Source organism: Oryctolagus cuniculus, chromosome 4, assembly GCF_964237555.1.
Source record: "Oryctolagus cuniculus chromosome 4, mOryCun1.1, whole genome shotgun sequence".
Lineage (NCBI taxonomy): Eukaryota > Metazoa > Chordata > Mammalia > Lagomorpha > Leporidae > Oryctolagus > Oryctolagus cuniculus.
This window is the reverse complement of record NC_091435.1, coordinates 105,359,089-105,371,780: the sequence shown is the minus strand read 5'-3', so window position 1 is coordinate 105,371,780 and position 12,692 is coordinate 105,359,089. Positions and strand designations below refer to the sequence as shown.

Below are 12,692 nucleotides of genomic sequence, written 5' to 3'. Positions count from 1 at the left end.
AGGGAGTGGGAAAGGGGAGGGTTGTGGGTGGGAGGGACGGTATGGGGGGGAAGCCATTGTAACCCATGAGTCGTACTTTGGAAATTTATATACATTAAATAAAAGATAAAAAAAAGGTATTAAATTTGATTTTGTCATAGATAAGAGTTTTGTAAATTCTAAGCAGTGTCATATCCTATTACATATGATTATTACTATCAATTATTTGCATATCTTTCTGATTCCCTTTTCAGGCTTTGATATGATTGTATGTCCTGATATCTCATGGTTGGATGCAGTCATGGGACTACTTCTAGTCAATGAATTATGCAGACTCATGTTTGTTATCATTTTCCTGAAATTTAGTTAAAGATGAAGGATTGTTCAGAGCTTTTTTTCCCTCTGGCGTAGTGTTAGGAAAATGTGTGTCAGAGACTCCATCACTTGGTTCGCTGAATGACTAGTATCTGCATTGTATTAAGCCATGGTGATTTGGAAAATATCCTGTATAGCACAATTAGGTCTATATGGCTGACATAGATGGGTATTAAGACAGTAGCATAGTAGAATCAATGGAATATTGTGATTTACTAACATCACAGAATAAGAGGAATGAAGAGAAATCTACTTACTGAGTTGTATTAAAGGTAATCTGTTGGAGATAGTAGTAAGGTTGCCTTTTGGGGTCTTCAAAACAGCTCTTGGATGTTTTGGTGAGATATGGGGAAAAAAGCTAGAAGGTACTTTAGAAAGGAGGTAATTCAGAATCAGCCCTTAAGTCTTCCTGATATGGCTGAAGAGCCCATGAGAGCATTTCAGGCATGGAAAGCCAAGACACTGTGGCAAAAAATGTTCTACATGAAGGATCTCTGTGAGTGAGATACAAGTGGAAAGAAGTGGCCTTCAGAGAAGGATGTACTTTTCTCTAAATGCAGGAGAGAACTTCCACTTTGGTTATGGTCTCGTCTAAATACTGATGGAGTTTGTGGACTCAAAAGGCTTCCATAACCTAGGCAGCTGATGTTAAAAACCTTGGGTTGTCGCTGACGTCATACATATGAGTGTTAATTGTTAATTAACAACAGGAGTCATTGTGCACTAACTCCCCATGCAGGACCTCTGTCCTCAATGAGTTGTATTATGAGAGTTAACTGTTCTCTCTCTCTCTCTCTCTCTCTCTCACTGTCCACTCTGCCTGTAAAAAAAAAAAAAAATCAGGAGAGTTAACTGTAAAACTAGTTCTCAGTTTTTTTGTGTGTTTCTGTGTGCGATTTGTTGAAAACTTTACTTAGTACAGAGTTGGTCTGATGTGTACAAAGTTAATTTTAAATGAATCTTAATGGAGAATGGGACTGGGAAGGAGAGTGTGGGCAGGAGGACAGGTATGGAGGGAAGAATAAATATATTCCTAAAGTTGTACTTACAAAATTTGTATTCCTTAAAAAATTTAAAAAAAAAAACAAGTATATCTACAGTCTATCCATGAGAGCTGAGACACCATGGTGACCACACCCAGAAACAGTTATTTGATGGCCCATCTCAGCTTGCCATATAGTTCATAGCACATGATAACATTTTAGGAGAAATGATTGGAAGCCTGCTTCTATGTTTCACTTCCTGAAAAAGGTTTGGTTATTAACATTTTAGTGGCTGAAATGTCGTTTATATGTATATGTATATGTATATGTATATATATATATATATATATATTTTAAAGATTTTGTTTTTTGAAAGTCAGAGAATTACACAGAGAGAAGAGAGGCAGAGAGAGAGAGAGAGAGAGAGAGAGAGAGAGAGAGAGAGGTCTTTTATCTGCTGGTTCACTCCCCAGTTGGCCACAATGGCTAGAGCTAAGCTGATCTGAAGCCAGGAGCCAGGAGCTTCCTCGGGGTCTCCCATGTAGGTGCAAGGGCCCACGGACTTGGACCATTCTCTACTGCTTTCCCAGGCCATAGCACAGAGCTGGATCAGAAGAGGAGCAGCTGGGACTAGAACCAGTGCCCATATGGGATGCCGGTGCTTCAGGCCAGGGTGTTAACCTGCTGCGCCACAGCGCCAGCCCCGAAATGTCATTTATATTAACACCGTGCCTGGTAATAAAGCAGGATAACCTAAGTTGTCAGAATATACATTTTGCCCCATAGGACTCAATAAAACTGCTGTCATTCTCAATTTAAATAAATAAGACCTCTAAACCCTTAAACATTTTTTAAAAATTAACATTTAAAAAAACACTAAACATTTAAAAAATGGAGGCAAAAGGTAAGTTTATTTTTGATTAATTTTTAAACCATGCATAGTTTTTATAATAATATGAATTTTTCATGAATTTGTTGAAGACCTCTTATGTATCAGTGGGCTATAGAATAAATGGCGGATAAAGAGATGGATACAGATTGTACTGAAATCACTAGTGAGATTTAGGGGCCAGTGTTGTGCATAGTAGGAAAAGCACCATTTGCAGTGCTGGCACCCCCTATATTTACCAATATGATTCCCAACTGCTCCTCTTCCAGCCCAGCTCTCTGCTAATGTGCCTGGGAAAGCAGGGAAAGATGGCCCAAGTGATCGGGCCCCTTGCCGCTTACGTGGGAGACCCAGATGGATTTCCAGGCTCCTGGTTTCTACTTGGCTCAGCCCTGGACGATGCGATTGTTTGTGGAGTGAAACACAGAATGGAAGATTCCCTGTCTTCTGTCTCTCCCTCACTGTCTGTAGCTCTGATTTTCAAATAATAGATAAATCTTTTTTTTTTTTTTTAAATTTTGAATTAGTAGTATAGCTGACTGGAGAATATCTGATGTTGCAACCTGTAAGTACATTTGCTTCTCTCTTTTTTTAAAGATTTATTTATTTGAAAGTCAGAGTTACACACAAAGAGAAGGAGAGACAGAGAGAGAGAGAGAGAGAGAGAGGTCTTCCATCTGCCGGTTCACTCCCCAGTTGGCTGCAACAGTCAGAGCTGCGCCGATCTGAAGCCTGGAGCCAGGAGCTTCTTCTGGTCTCCCACGTGGGTGCAGGGGCCCAAGGACTTGGGACATCTTCAGCTGCTTTCCCAGACCACAGCAGAAAGCTGGATTGGAAGTGGAACAGCTGGGATTCGAACCAGTGACCATATTGGATGCCAGTTCTGTAGGCGGCAGTTTTACCTGTTACGCCACAGCACAGACCCCTACTTCTCTCTTAAGAAAATTTTGCATACTGTAAAACCAGAAAGTGAAGTTGATTTTTTTATAGTCTAATAAATATGCCAACAACAACAAAAAAGCTATGAATGCACAAACTTACTGATAGAGGACACAACTAGCCTTGGGGAAAAAAGGATTCTCATTCAGTATTGGGAACTACAGGACTATAGTCATTTCTATTTCCCCTTAAAAATCATATTTTTAATTTAATGACACAAATCATCATTTATTTCCAGACTTATTTTATTAATTTTTAAGATATTTCTACTTTTCTAAATTTTATATTTTAAGAGAAAAGAGGCAATATCTATATTTCATTTAGCTAACAATTCAAATGTAATTCAAACTGCTTGGTAAGTACATTGTCCCTTATGGTTGTACTGCAAAGGCAAGGAAAGCCATGTTAGAATTCTTTTGATTACTGCCTGTAAATGGAATACAATGACTTAATTTAATGTTATTAAATAGTAAACAGATGAGGTAACACTAATGCAAAATTATGCAAAGTCCAGTATAAGTCTCTAATAAGTGCTGCCAATCGTATTTTTTCATTTTGAATCACATATAACCTACTAAACTCTAGCTGTGTGTACTTTTATTTTATTTATTTATTTTTTTGACAGGCAGAGTGGACAGTGAGAGAGAGAGACAAAGGTCTTCCTTTGCCGTTGGTTCACCCTCCAATGGACGCCGCTGCCAGCGCACTGCGGCCAGCACACCGCGCTGATCCGGTGGCAGGAGCCAGATACTTATCCTGGTCTCCCAAGGACTTGGGCCATCCTCCACTGCACTCCCTGGCCACAGCTGAGAGCTGGCCTGGAAGAGGGGCAACCGGGACAGAATCCGGTGCCCTGACCGGGACTAGAACCCGGTGTGCCGGCGCTGCAAGGCGGAGGATTAGCCTAGTGTGCCGCAGTGCCGGCCCTGTGTGTACTTTTAAACATGCTGGTTCATGAACAATTTTTTCCATTAAGTTCTTTAATCTTGAGTAATCACAAAAGTACCATGCCATTGTCAATTTATGGTGTAAGGGAAGTCTTAATAAAGATTCTGGAAGGCAGTCCATATTTTCAAGGAAGGAGCAAACTATTTCAGATAACCAAAAAATGTAACATGGGATGGTTTGATATGAGTTATTTATTAAATATATAGTGACAGAGACAAAATAGCCATTGTGGATTTATATTAACATAGAACATATTCAAGGTTAAGCATTTATAGTAAGTGGTTTATTATAGCACACACTGCATTATACTCCTTAGGGTCAAATCTGCAGGCATTTAATTTCAGCAATTGCTATAATAGAGGCATTATGATAATGTCTCGGCTTCTTTGGCACAAATAAACTTTGAATGCTATTATGTTTTCTTTTCTTTGAAAGATTTTGCCTATAATCCATATATTATGGAAAAAGAATAATCCATATCCCTCTGTATTTGAATATTTGAAACTTAGTTGTAAAGGTTGAAGTGAACATAGTCTCAGAGAAAAAATAATGGGATATTACAGAAAGGGGAATAATTTTCAATATGTTTTAGATCTTTAGGCACAAGGGACTCATCACAAGGACCTCATGTACTCCTTCTGAGTTCCACCTTCAAAATTAATGAACAGCAAAATGTTTTATGTTTCCCATAGGAAAGCCTCAACTCAGTTATTCTGAAGCTATTTTGTTCATTGTTAACATTAATTTAATAAGAGCATATTTTAATAAGGTGATTGCCTGGTAGCATATAAGTTAATAGTCATAATTACTATATGCTTATATGTTATGATCCAAAATGTAATTCCTTAGAAAAACCTGAGAAAAAGAAAGAACAGCTGTTGAAAGAGTGTAGGAACCTATGCATATGTGATTCCACAGATGCAAGTGAAAGTTATGTTGAATTTAGAGGCAATTAAAACAACTTTTCTTTAATGAAACTGTATGCCCAGTGAAATCAAAGAACGTTAACACCACACACACACACACACACACACACACATATACACACAGAGGTACAAATTCAACTGATGTAGGATGAAGAATAAATACAAGCAAATGCAGTATATGTTTTATAGATTTCATATGTACTTTAACTTCCTATGAATTATTTCCCACAGTATTTTTAATGTCAATAACGTCTTTGATTTAGCTATATTTTGTACATTTAATTTAAATGAACATAATAATTTCACACATTTATGGGGTACATGTTGATATTTCAATATATGTATCCAGGCATAATGAACAAATAAGGATAACCGGCATATGTGTCACCTTAAACATGTATCATTTTTTGTGGTGAGGTTTCAAAATTTACTCTTCTATATATTTTGAAATATACAATAAAATATTAAGTAGTCACCGTACAACACTCCAGAGAACTAAAACTTATTCATTTTATATGACTATATTTTTGGATCCATTGGTATTCTTTACCTTATTTCTCCCTTCCCCTACATTTCCTAGCCTCTGCTCTCCAGTAACCCACACTTTGCTACATGAGATCAGCACTTTTAGCTTCTAACATATCAATGAGAATATTCCATATTAGCCTATCTGTGGTTGACTTAGTTCAGGTTTATCTGTATTGCCACAAAGGACAAGACTTCATTCTTCTCTGTGGTTAAATATTATTCCATTGTGTGTGTATAATATATATAATATAAATATATTGCTTTTCTTTATCCATTTATATGTCAATAGACACAGGTTGATTCTATATCTTGACTTTTGTGAATAGTGATGTAATAACTGTGAGTGTACAGATATGCTGATTTTCTTTCCTATGCATATATATGCAAATAGTTTGGTTACTGGATCTTGTAATGATTCTATCTTTAGTTTTTTTGAGGAATTTCCATACTGTTTTCCATAATGGCTATACTAAGTTACATTCCTACCAGTGGTCTTTTAGAGTTCCTCTTTACATTCTCACCAGAATCTTATCTTGTTTTTTGATAAGAATATTTCTGACATGATATTTCAATGTGGCTTTGATTTTCATTTCTCTGATATTTAGTGATATTTAAAATTTTTAATATGCCTTTGGGTCACTTGTATGTCTTCTTTTGAGAAATGTCTATTAAAATGTTTTAACTGTTTTTAGTTAGATTATTTGAAGGTTTTTTTCTGTTGTTGTTGTGTTGATTTCCTTCTGTACAAATCTCCTTTCAGTAGTGTAACATATTGGTTAAGTTCTTAAGTACTGGTTTTAGTCTTTTGGGCTCACATTAAAACAGATTGTGTCCTTGGGCAAACTGTGTAACTTCTCTAAACCTTAGGGTGTTCATCTCATGGTAGTTTAGTTTTTGTTATGTTGTTAGAATGAGAATGGATACCGAGTCCAGAGAAGTGAACACACTTTCACTTCTTAGTGATACAAAGCAGCAGCTGCTGTGAATGAGCAGAAAGCAAAATAACATCTCTTGAAGTGGGGAACCCTGCTGATTCAACAGGCAGTATTCATGATCTCAAAGCTCTGGAGGAGACTGATAGAATAAGAACTTTGATCCTATGGAGATAGATAAACTGAACGATACTCAATAATAATTGTGCTCATTAATCTTGAGATAGACATGGCTCAGTAAGCTTTCCAGTGGTCTTCTAATGATAGGGCCTTCAGTGATATTCTTTTTCAGCTGGACATCCTGAATGTATTTTCTAGATCCCAAATAGAGAGAGGGGCAAATAAGGAATTGCTTTTGGTTTGGATGGATGGATAGAAAAAGAACAATCCATGGCAAATGTAATCATAATAGACAATAAAAAGATTTCCCAGTTCATGTTTCTGCAGTAATGTGTTAAAAGGAGCTTTCTTTTTTATTTATTTGACTGATAGAGTTAGACAGTGAGAGAGAGAGAGAGACAGAGTCAAAGGTCTTCCTTCCATTGGTTCACCCCCCAAATGGCTGCTATGGCAGGAACTAAGCGGATCTGAAGCCAGGAGCCAGGTGCTTCCCCCTGGTCTCCCATGTGGGTGTAGGTGCACAAGCACTTGGACCATCCTCCACTGCATTCCCGGGACATAGCAGAGAGCTGGACTGCAAGAGGAGCAACCAGGACTAGAACCTGGTGCCCATATGGGATGCTGGTGCTGCAAGGCAGAGGATTAACCAAGTGAGCCACGGCGCCGGCCCCAAAAGGAGCTTTCAATATAATACTGTGCATAAGGAGTTCAGAGGGCCTCTCTATTAACTCAGGTGGAAAAAAAAAACTAGTTATTAGAAGTTGGTAGCAAATCTAGATGGAGCATGGAAATGAAAACTTAATCATCAGGGCACCTGATGCTTGGATGAGTTGAGTATACCAAGACACAAGTACAGCTCACCTTGCATATTTAATAGCCATTGCAAGAATTCTGTACACTATCTGAAGACTTACAATAATATAAAATTTGTGAGTTTTCTTCTCATTTTTTTCAGAAACTTCAATCTTTTAGTAGTCATGAATTTTCCAATTCTCATGTTAGAATGAAATGCTATTATAGAATATATAGACATCTTTAAAGATAATTTTCTTTAATTTTTTAGATAATTACTAGGTTCTCTAATTTTTAAAATTATTTAATTGGTTAATGAGTTTTGGATTTCTTTTTTTTGTTATAGCCTTATTAATAATTCTTGTAAGACATAAATCTGTGGGCTTTTCACCTATCATTTTTATTCACAGCTAAATTAACTTTAGACATTTTAGAAAGATTTTACTATTACTTTAGTAATTTTCTTTAGGGAATAGTCATGCCTTTCTGAGTTATATTTTTAAAATGACACTGTAGGTATAATAGTGAGTCACTCTCAAATCCTCATTATGTTTATTAACTAATATAGCAATGTTATTCAGTGATTTGTTGTGAATGATCTAGATTTTTATGTCATACAAACTGATAGATTTTAGTATTGGAATGGAGTCTTCTTTTGTATAAATGGAGTAGTGGTCTATAATTTTAGGCCTGATGAAGCATTACCTAAGACAGAAATAAAAATCAGTATTTGGGGAAGGATTGGGAAAGATGTTCAGGTATAATCTATGTACTTCTGATATCACATGTTCCCTTAAAGCCTTCTTCAGTGTTAGGTGATTAATCAGATATTTAAGGTGAATATATCCTATCTACAAGAAGTTTTGAAATTGCACCATATGAAGAAATTATTTTAGAATTGGAAGCTGTTTAATTTGGCCACTTATTAACATAATTTTGCCTCTGATAAATTCTACTTTCCATTATTTCTCTGGATAGCAATGGCCCTAAAAAGAACAAATTTCAAAAGCCATGGGATTTAAATCCAAACATTCCTTGTAAGATTCATGATGATTTAGGTGTTACCTTGGAACCATAAATTGTTGACCAAAATTTTGGATTTTGGTATTTAATGTATTTAAACATGATTGTATTTGTTATATGAGATTTGTGTGTGTGTGTGTGTGTGAGGGAGAGAGAGAGTTGGGGGGGAGATAAAGAGAGGGAGGGAGAGAGAGAGAGAGAGAGAGAGAGAGAGAGAGAGATTTCAGTTTTCTTAGCTACTGGTTTCCCCAACTGCAACCAAAAAATGAGAGTAGATGAGCAGGCTGTAGAATATTCATACTTATTGTATACTAGGTTTTCAAATTCTCTTAGAGGAAAACCCAACTAGTTAAATATGTCCCTTAATTCTTTGAAGGTAATTTACTACAGATTGAGTAGCCCTTAACTGAAATATATGGGATCAGATTGTTTTGGATTTCTGATTTTTTTGCTATTTTGAAATATTTACATTTCAAATGAGGTATCTTGGAAATACGACCCAAATCTAAACATGAGATTCAATTATATTTTATGTACACCTTATACACATAGCCTGAAGGTAACTTTATATGATATTTTAAATAATTTTTTTTAAGAATCAATGATGTGTACATTGAACCATCAGAAAGCTAAGGTTTCACTGACTCAGCCACCCATAAGGACAACCTATGGTTGTTCAGCATCACCACCATTTCTGATTCTGAATTCATGTGCCATTAACAAGTAAGAGTTATCTTATAATCTTTCACACAAAGGTACTTAACAGTAAAAAATATGACATACCATTAATGAGTGCAGAAATGAGACTCGCGGTCAGAGAGTTGGGAGGGTCTTTTTTCCCTTCAACACTGAATGTGTGTATGGTGTGCCTGTGTTTTGACTGTGACCTGTCATATGAGTTCAGGTGTGGAATTTTCCATTTGTGGTATGTTGGCCCTCAAAACTTTTTTTTATTTTAGAGCATTTTGGTTTTCAAATGTTTAGATTGGGAATGCGCAACTTTCATATTTGAGAGAAATCCTTCCCTTCTTAACCCTTATGGTAAATTATATTCACTGTAAATTGCCAAATAAGTTATTCTTACTATCATCATAAACTTTCTTTTTTTTTTTTTTTTTTTTTTTGACAGGCAGAGTGGACAGTGAGAGAGAGACAGAGAGAAAGGTCTTCCTTTTGCCGTTGGTTCACCCTCCAATGGCCGCCGCGGCCGGCGCACCGCGCTGATCCGATGGCAGGAGCCAGGAGCCAGGTGCTTTTCCTGGTCTCCCATGGGGTGCAGGGCCCAAGCACTTGGGCCATCCTCCACTGCACTCCCGGGCCACAGCAGAGGGCTGGCCTGGAAGAGGGGCAACCGGGACAGAATCCGGCGCCCCGACCGGGACTAGAACCCGGTGTGCCGGCGCCGCTAGGCGGAGGATTAGCCTAGTGAGCCGCGGCGCCGGCCCCATCATAAACTTTCTAAACCATAATTGTGTAATTAGGTTCAGGGACAAAGGTTGAATGTGTAATGGAGAAACCACTGGGAAACTTTTTCTTTATGGCTATACATGTCTAACGCAAGTGTCTTAAGCGTTTTATAAGGTTTAGCTAATTTAGTACTTTTGAGGTGGGTATTAATATTATTTTTCATATGAGGAAATTAAGGCACAAACAAGGTTTTTGCCTATTTTCCTAAGATTCAAAGCAAGAGATGCTGGCTCCAGAGCCCACACTCTTAACAGTATAGCTGCATTTCCCTCCTGAAAATAAAGAGAAAGCTGATTTTTGTATAGTAATACTGGATTCTTATTTAGGATGTAAGTGAAAGTGACTACAGATTTTACTCTCATGTCATTAGACCACTGTTTAATTACAACACTCAATTAGAAATCCTTGGTATATGCCCTATCTTGGAGTAGAAGTTCATTTTCTTGATCATGGATTTTATGGTCATGAACTAATTCTGCCTCTTCACTTGACACTTATTTTTCTGTCTTGATGGAGAGCAGATATCCAGTTGTTGTAAGATACCCATCATATGCCAGCATTAAGCACCTTGACAAGCAAGGATGGGTAATCAGTATTTGAGAATAACACTGATGCTTAACGAAAATTGCCACCAGATGCCAGCAGAGTTCTCAGAGCACTAGCATGTTAAATAGTTACTGCTGTTGCGCTTTATGAAGTAGTTTACCGATTTTGTGATTTTTTTCTGTGATATTTACATTGTCCTAGAATATGGATGTCTAAATTTAATGGTTCACTTGTTTTAGATTGCAAATAATTAATAGGATTCACTGAGGATTTTTTTTTTTTCCTTATTTAGTCAGTTGCCTTGGATTGTAACTTAAAGAGAAAGAGGCCCTTATCTGGTTTTACTTACTATAGATGAGGCTTTGTTATAATCATTACAGTGATTTATTTTTAAAACTTTAATTCATAGAAGGGTACCATAAAACCTGGTGAAGTGGTTGAGACATGAACTATCTGGATTAAATTCTGTTTTCATTATTTCCCTGTGATGTACCTCCAAACAGGTTTCTTAACTTCTCTGTAAGGCGAACGTGATAACCACTGCACTACGGAAACCAGGCAGTTCTTAACTTCTCTGAAGCCTTCTTTTCTTCAGTTGTGAAACAGAGATTATTTCCTAGATACTGTTGGGAGGACTAGGAAATCATGTTACCTCAGACCAAAGGACGGTGCTGAGAATGATTCCTAGTTTAGGCAATTTCTATCTAATGTTTACAGGCTGCTCTTCCCTTTTGTACCTTACATATATCCTTTTACTAAGGATAATAACATAGGTGAGAGCACTAATGATAGTGACTCAGGTTAGCAAACCCAAGGCCTGGGAGAGACACTCTGAAATAGTGGTGCAGTATTTTCCAGATTTGCCTGCCAGTAAGAATAATATAGGTCATAGAGAGTTTGAAGTCTTTTCCTTGGTTGCTCTGATTTAGTTGGCCTGTAGTGGGACATAGGAATATATGTCTTAATGAGATATTCAGGTGACTTTGATGATAAAACAAGCATGGATAACACAGAAATAATATTTTGTTTGATTTTATAGAAATACGTTTCAGAATTGCTAGGCCTGAGTGTACTCCCAATGTCATTGGGTCAGCTATGTGATTATTTAACTTTTTGAGTCATAGGTTATGGATACCTAACAGAGATGTTACTTCTTTCGATTACAGTTTTTGTTGATGGAGTCCAGGATATATGATCATTAAGTGGTCAGTTCCTTGCTTCCTTGCTTTGCTACCTCTTAGCATTTCATAGTGGTGTGCTGCTAATATTTAAAACCAGGTCTCCTGAGTAAAAAGCCTTATGTTTGCTTATTTTTTGGGGGTGTAAAATAGATTGATCATGGCCATTTTCAAACTACCATTATTCTGTCACTCTATGCATGTTGAGAAGAGATATACGTATCAAGCCCACATGAGCTGGAGAGAATCACTTTTTCCAGCCGTAAATCATGTCCATCTCTTTTTATTCCCCTTTTCCCTTCTCTTCCTTCATTTTCCTCTCTCTCCTCTTTCTTTTCCTTCCTTATTTCCTCCTCCCTCCCTCCCTCCCTTCCTTCCTTCCTTTCTCTCTCTCTTTCTCTCTCCCTCCCTCCCTCTCTCCCACCTTCCTTCCTCCTCCCTTCCTTCCTTTTTTCCTTCCACCCATCTTTCTTCCCTTTTAATCTTATATATAGGATCACGTTATATGGAAATCAAAGCAAGTTATTATATCATTTTATTTATTCTTTTATGAATCATTCATTGAGTCTCTGCTGTGTGAAGTGTTTGGAATGCGTAGTATCATATTAGAGATCAATATCTCTTACATTTATTTGTGTGAATGATATTGATGGAAAATATGTATCTTGGACAAGAAAAGACAATCTTGCAGAATGGTTTACACTTTTAGTTAAACTCCCCAAGACTTCCTGTATGTCTTGCTTTCTATTTCATCTTTTGGCATATTCTTTTTTTTTTTTTTTGTCTTTGCTGTTCTGTTTAAACTCTTTTAATTCTCTATATATCATCAAATTCTTTCTCCCTATTTCTTTGGATTCATATATGGTGAAGTCTCCTAAATTAGGAAAGATCAACAACAAAACTGCCTAGACCCATTAAAATTATTTTCAAATCCTATTCTTTTACACTTAAATTATTGAAATAATAGTTGGTTTTCTGTGTCTTTATTTCTCCACTTTCTATTCTTCTATCTTTAACCTCTGCCGTTTGACTTCTTCCCCTACTGTTTTAGTGAAATAGTTCTTGCT

At 36.9% G+C, this 12,692-nt stretch overlaps 1 protein-coding gene across 7 annotated transcripts in view; it reads left to right on the top strand.

The window, feature by feature from the left end:
• The window catches only part of NAALADL2 (N-acetylated alpha-linked acidic dipeptidase like 2), a 1,435,315-nt gene that overhangs the window by 188,149 nt on the left and 1,234,474 nt on the right, over positions 1-12,692 (top strand). The gene's annotated exons all lie outside the window — the stretch shown is intronic.